This window comes from Trichosurus vulpecula, chromosome 3 (genome assembly GCF_011100635.1).
Source record: "Trichosurus vulpecula isolate mTriVul1 chromosome 3, mTriVul1.pri, whole genome shotgun sequence".
In the NCBI taxonomy this organism is placed as follows: domain Eukaryota; kingdom Metazoa; phylum Chordata; class Mammalia; order Diprotodontia; family Phalangeridae; genus Trichosurus; species Trichosurus vulpecula.
The window spans coordinates 53,393,414-53,400,582 of record NC_050575.1 but is presented as its reverse complement, the minus strand read 5'-3'; positions in this window follow the sequence as shown (position 1 = coordinate 53,400,582).

Sequence of the window (7,169 nt, the reverse complement as noted above, 5' to 3'; positions counted from 1 at the left end):
GTATTTTTTTGGGTCTCCTTTAGCAAGTCATTGACTTGTTTTTCATGGTTTTCTCGCATCCTTCTCATTTCTCTTCCCAATTTTTCCTCTACTTCTCTAACTTGCTTTTCCAAATCCTTTTTGAGTTCTTCTATGGCCTGGGGCCAGTTCATGTTTTTCTTGGAGGCTTTTGTTGTAGGCTCTATGACTTTGTTGTCTTCTTTAGGCTGTATGTTTTGGTCTTCTTTGTCACCAAAGAAAGAATCCAAAGTCTGAGACTGAATCTGGGCATTTTTTCGCTGCCTGGCCATATTCCCAACCAACTAACTTGACCCTTGAGTTTTTCAGTGGGGTATGACTGCTTGTAGATTACAGAGTTCTATGTTCCACGTTTGGGGGGGAGGTGCCAGCTCTGTCAGACCCGCACTGCTCCTTCCCTAAGAACCCCCAGTCCAGACTGGGCTTAGATCTTCAGCAGGCTGTGCACCCCTGCTCTGATCCGCCACTTAATTCCTCCCACCAGGTGGGCCTGGAGCCGGAAGTAACAACAGCTGTAGCTGCCCCACCTCCGCTGCCCCCAGGGCTGGAAGCCGAGCTGCGAACTCCTTCCACTCCCGCAGCTTTTACCACCAACCTTCTCCGCAGTCTTTGGTGTTTGTGGGTCGAGGGGTCTGGTAACTGCCGCAGCTTACATATTCAGGGCGCTAGGGCCCCCCTCCGCCCAGCTTCCGTTCTGGATGGTCCAAGTCGCTCAGGCTGGGCTCTGCTCCACTCCGTTCCCAGCTCCCAGCTCCGTGTGGGATAGACCTCACCCAGAGACCATCCAGGCTGTCCTGGGCTGGAGCCCTGCTTCCCTCTGCTGTTCTGTGGGTTCTGCCATTCTAGAATTGGTTCAGAGCCATTTTTTATAGGTTTTTGGAGGGACTCGGGTACGGAGCTCACTCTAGTCCGTGCTTACCAGCCGCCATCTTGGCTCTGCCCCCCTCTAACACTGAAATTCTATGTACTTTGGCAACCCAATTGAGAAAAATCCCCTTAAGTAAAATAACAGGAAAAAAATCAAGCTCTTACCTAGCTTTCCTTTATTTCCATTGGAATATGAAAGTTAGAAGTGTATCCCCAGGAACATCAAATGGTCCTTCATGAGAGATAGAAAGAAAGAAGAAAACCTCTCTGTTCCAACAAACAAATAATAGATTGAATCACACCTCTGGCTATTTACCCTTATGAGGGAATAGGAAGTACAACTGGCTTATTTCATTCTACAGGCTTTCAGAATGTTATTCATGTGGACTTAAGTACATTATGAATCTTAATAGAGATCATTTATAAAGTCTCGTTAAGTGATTAGGTATCTTCAATCATCATTGCTCAAAGATGTAACTAGGATGGGGTAACTCAGACATTTTACTAGGTACCTAAAATTTTAACGGCCCTTACAATACCTGTATTCTTTCAGAAAGCATAGATAACTCAACTTAGCATCTAGTTAACAAAAATAGTTAAAATAGGAGAGTCCCAGATGGCATTTTCCCTCCTCTCTCACTTCCATGAGGGTCAGAGATCTCTTTAATGGTCCTCTATCCTACTCTCATTAGCTCTTCCTGATGCCTAGCTTGTAGTGCTTGTCCCAGCCACCAGATTTTCTAGTTCTGTCTTCTACCAATAAGACAGCCAGATGGTATTTGCTTTTTTGATTGTTTCATTACTACTTGGTAGGTTAAGAACAAAACAAAACAAAACCAAAAAGCATCAGATACCAGTGAGTGGGGGAAAGAGTTAACATTCCTTATTTCATTCTAGTATTCCCTAAAGAGTATCTTTTGCATTCTGTATTGACAGGTGGAATCCATGGAGTCCTGCCTGCTCTGCATAACCCTGAAGGCACAGAGCTTCCCAAGTGTAACGCCAATCATGGCAGCACATCCAAGGACTTCTGCTATGATCAATTTCCGGGGTCCAGTAGCATAGTATAATGAACTCTATATATTTAGATACTGAACATTGTTCAATAAATTAAAGCATAACATTCATAGCAACATCCTTAAGCAAAGTATATCATTTAACATTCATATGTCTCATAATGTCCTTAAGGAGTAGCAGAAAATACCACGCCATCCGACCCTGGGTCACAGTAAGAATAAGCTCCATAATCATTACCAAGCATTCAAGTAAAGTCCTTTTCCATCTTGACTTGAGGTTGACCTCCAAGTCGCATGGCTCCTCTGTAGGACGATGGCTCCCAACTCTCACCTGGGCTCACACATAGGCAGCTCTCCATTCCTGCATCAGGTCTCAGCTTATGAGGACTGCTCCACTCCAAGCTCCTACTTGACAGCAGGCTCCAAGGGTGCCTGCCCACAGCTTCTGTTTCTTGGAAAATGAAGCTTAACAGGGCAGCAACACATACCACCAACACTACCATCTCGATTCACCTCCAAAGTCCAGAGACTCTGCGTTAACAGCTCAGTTCACTTTAATGGCTCTCAAAAGGGGCTTAAGCTAAGCCTCCTTCCCATGGGCAGGTCTCCTCCCCACAGTTCCACTAGCTTTCAAAGTTTGGAGGCTCCTTCAGCAATTCTCTTCCATTAAAGGTCTCCTCCCTCTCAGAGATCAGCTCTGCACTCCAGGAGGCTTTCCTCTGGACCCTTGGAGGCTTTCTGCACTCTCAGAGGCTCTTCCCATCTCTTTTAGGTTTCCTCTCAGCTCTTACTTCAAAGCTTCTTCTTCTCTTCTCTTCATTCTTCTCTTCTCAACACTTGCACCTCTCTTGATGTCTTCTGTTCAATGCCCTCTTGATGTCTGCTTCTCTTGCATTCTGGGCTCTCCTTATATACAGTTCTAGCTGGCATCTGATTAGCTAGAACTCAGGTCTCTGATTGGTTGGATTCATGCACATCTGATTGGCTAGAACACATATACATGTCACTGATTGGCTAAAACTCAATGAACATTCAATCCAGCAAAAATCCCACTTTGCTTGCCATTACATTTCCAGCCCTCCAGGATCCTTGACCTTACAATCTAAATGGCCATGGATCCTGGCACAAATAGAGGCACTATACTTTGTGATCCCAAGATTCATGACCTCGAAGATGATCATGAACATGCCCGTGTAGTTTGGAATTGCAAAGTATAAGAGATTCTCTAGGTAGAAGGCAGAGGAAGTATAACATTTATTTAGACACCAAAGGATCAAATCCCAGAACCAGTAATTCCAATTCGATATAGCAGTAATTGTATTCCAAAACCAGTAAGTCCATCTCAATGTAACAACAAGGAAATTATAACACACTATTACAGCAAGGAACCAAGTCATCCTGTAACCTTCCCCCCTGCTGGGACCTTCCTGTAAACACTCATGAAGTCCAACTCTCTGCTTGCCTCCATTCTCTCTTCCCTCAGTTCTCTGGTCTCTGCAACTCCCTGGGTCCCACTCTCCGCTCTGCACTCTCTCTGCAGCTCTCTGAATTCTGTATCTTGCTAGTCTGCAGATTCTCAGCTCTTCTTGGAGTTCTTACTTTTACTCCTTGGGCTAAATTCTGATCTTAATGGCTACCTTCTGGGTTTATAAACTCTTCTTAGAGTCCGAGGGCCTCACCCCCAGTCAGCAAAAGACTGTAGACCTGGGGCTTAGCATTTAGTAAGTAAAGGGTATAGGCCTGCCTCTAGTCAAGCCTCCCTTAGCCCCACCTGAGGCCTAGTGAATGGGTGGGAAAGATCTTTAATCACTTATTGGCATCACAAAGGTGTAGGCCTGCCTCTAATCAAACCTCCTTTAACTGGCCCCACCTGAAGCCTATTGAATGGGCTTCTGAAAGATCTTTAATCACTGATTAGCATCACACCAAGGAAGGGGAAGTAACGAGTGGTAGCTCTCAGGGCACCTCGAAATTCACTGGCTTGTGTAGGGCACAACACAAGTGCAGGAAAAACCAGACGAACTATTGAGGAGTTGTCTCTACTGAAGAATCACAGCCATACTCACTCATAAGAACCTAAAAAGAAAAGTTCAGTGAAATGCTGGAACAATTCCATTGTAATGACATCCCTCACTCAGGGAACTGCCTTTCTCCAATCAAACTTATGGAGGCACAGGTGTATCCATTTGCCCTAAGTCCTGCTACAATTTCATCCCTGGTTAGAACATCCTCTTCCATGCCACTGCTGTTTCCTTTATTCCATTCCAATATCCACCATGCAGGACTGTTCTCTGTACCATTGCCTTCCCCAGGCAAAAGAATTATTAGTTAAAATTCTATCACTATCTTTTACAATATTGATAATCACTTGGGTGGCAGAGCCAAGATGGCTCTGTGAAAGGAGGGAACTACTGGAGCTCTCTCACAAATTCTGTCAGATACATCTAAAAAAAATGAATCTGAGCAGATTTGTGAGAGTTAGAAGCCACTAGTAGACTGAGAGGGACAGGAGATCAGGGCTCATGGAATAGCACCAGACCACACCAATTGGGAACAACAGAGGAACTCAGCCAGCTCACTGGTCTGGGAGAGTGTTGGGTGAGCAAAATGCAGGAACAAGAGCAGGCCAAGGGCAGAAGTACCACCTATAGAGGCAATCAAGCCCCAGGCCTCTCAGCCCAGGATGGGAGTTTGTCAGATAAGTATGACAGAGTTTTTTGTTGGCCACAGTTTTACCAAGACCTCAAGTCTATGTGCCCTTTGAATAGTAATTCCAGGTAGAAATTTTCCTTTTACCTCCACCCTTGTGTATGGGACACTCTCAAAAGCAAGAGCTCTGTCTTCTAAAGTCAACTATATTTATTTGCTATGGGTTTATTGAAATGAAACTGCACATGTGTTTTGTTTTATTTTCCTATAAAAGGCTGTTGGCTCTCTATGAATATTCTAAAACTATGCTATCAGCTTCTCCTATATTATCGGAAGCTTTGTCATCAGGAAAAGTTAGGCAGAGGAAAAGTTTGACAAGAGGCTTAATTAAAAACATCAAATTTGAAGTCTGTGAACCAATCCAGAGATCAACTGCCAAAGAGCGAATTTAATAAATGAGCAAATAATAATAATACTGACTTCAGATCATTCTTGATTAAGTGAAATCATCTCTTTGCACTTTGGTTTTGTTGAACTAATAAAAAAAAATCTAAACTCGAAAAAATAAGGAGCAGCGATACACGAATCATTTGAATCTATGTGAACACATCTTCCCATCAGCCTAGAAAATATTCAATTTCCCAAGTAGGCTTCTTCTTGTCAGTAGCTGCATTCCAGGAAAGAACATGCTGCCATTGTCACTGCCCTTTGCCACAGGTGGGAAAAAATGTTAGTTATAGCTATATGAAGTAAACAAAGGGAGCCAAAGTCTCTTAGAAATGTATAAGTCAAGGATAAGTAGCCAACATGTATGTCTGAATACAGTAATTATGAGTAGACTGAACAAGAATAAACAGAGATATTGGTTGAATTCTTGTGTGATGGGGAACTGTGCTTACAGAAGCATCAGTCATCCTAAATGTTTTAGTCTAGCCGGTACCTTCTCCTCCTTATGAATAAAGAGAGCCAGGCTAAATATACTGCAGCAGACATCCTGCACTGCTTTTCAACCCCACCTATGACAATGAGAAGAATGGTATACACATCAATGTTTCCTAATTAACTGAATTTATAAATCCATTGTTCATAGTAATGGCATCTTTTTCTTTACCCTCTCCCCAGAACCTCCCAGACCTTATCCAGGGAATAGGCTTTGGTTAGAAGAGCTTCTCCTTCATTCTTCATGACAGCGATCCTTCACCCTTTATCCTTACTTTCTGGACCCTGACCCTTTCCCCATCTCTAACCCTGCAGAAGATAACCCAGAGTCACATAGACTCTTAGGCCTATTTCCCAGTGGTGATGATCAGGCCCTCTCCAGGCCCTTCACCCTATAAACCAAACATGAATTCTCATACCACTTGAATTAACTGAGAGTCAACAATTACAGTCCTGTAAGATGGAAAATAATCAAGCCCCGCCACTATGCTTTCCGGACCCCCACTACCGCAACTTGACCTGTCAATGGTCATTTGAACTATATGGTGGGAGAAGCACTAGAATCAGTCTGAGGAAATTGAGTTCATATCTTGTCTCTGACACTTACTGGCTATTTGTTTCTTTCTGACCTCAGGTTCCCTCTTTATGAAATAGGCATAATAATTCCTAGCTTACAGGGTTGTTTTGAAGCTAAAATGAGTTACCACATGTAAAGTGCATTGTAAATGTCATTTAATACTGATAACGATCATAAGCAAACAGATTTTCATGAAGATAATTGAGGCTTATGTGACAAATTCCATTCAGGAGAATGAAGAAGTAAAAAATGTTGCAAAGAATTTGTCAAGATCTACCAAATAAATTAACATATTCATCGATAGTCTGATTTCAATGTGAAAGCGGGCACAGGAGAGGACAATGACAACTGTGCTGCAAAATCTGGCTTCAGATCAAGAAATAAAGGAGACCAAAAACTTGCAGAATATTCAGGGAACTACTTTTTTTTTCAAGAGGACTCAAAGGAAAAGAAGTCAGAAGCAAAATTCAGCATGAGAGATAAAGTTCCAATTCCTATTATACTGAGATATTCATAATCACAGCAGCAGTCTGAAGTGAGGAACTGGAAACAATGGGGAACTAGCCAGGAAAACTATGATATATAAATACAATGAAAAAGTTTCTATTAAACAAAAGGATACATTCAAGAAATTCAGAGAATTCAGTTAGATTTTTGTGAAGCAGGCACTGTGGAGCACTTAGAGCTTGGTTAGTTTTTGAAGATGCCAAGGTCATCCACTGCAGACCAAGCCATCACCAGTTGTCTTGACTTTTGTCTTACAAGGAAGGTATTGATCTGCATTAATCAAAATAACAGAAAGTCTTTATCCCTGTCCCCATATTTTGTACATACTCACATACATACTTACATGTGTACATAAATATGTTGTCTTCCCCCAAAGAATGTAAATTCCTTGAGATCAGAGATTGTTCCATATATGTTTGTGTTTTGTTTTGAATCCTCACTGTTTGGCATAATGCCTGGAACATTGTAGACAATTAGTAAATACCATTTGATTGTTTGTTGCAGTAACCGGAACTAAGAGGACAATAGACCTGAATGAAATGAAAACATCATTAAAAGGAAGTTAAATTTAAAAAAAAATTAAAAATACTGAAAGT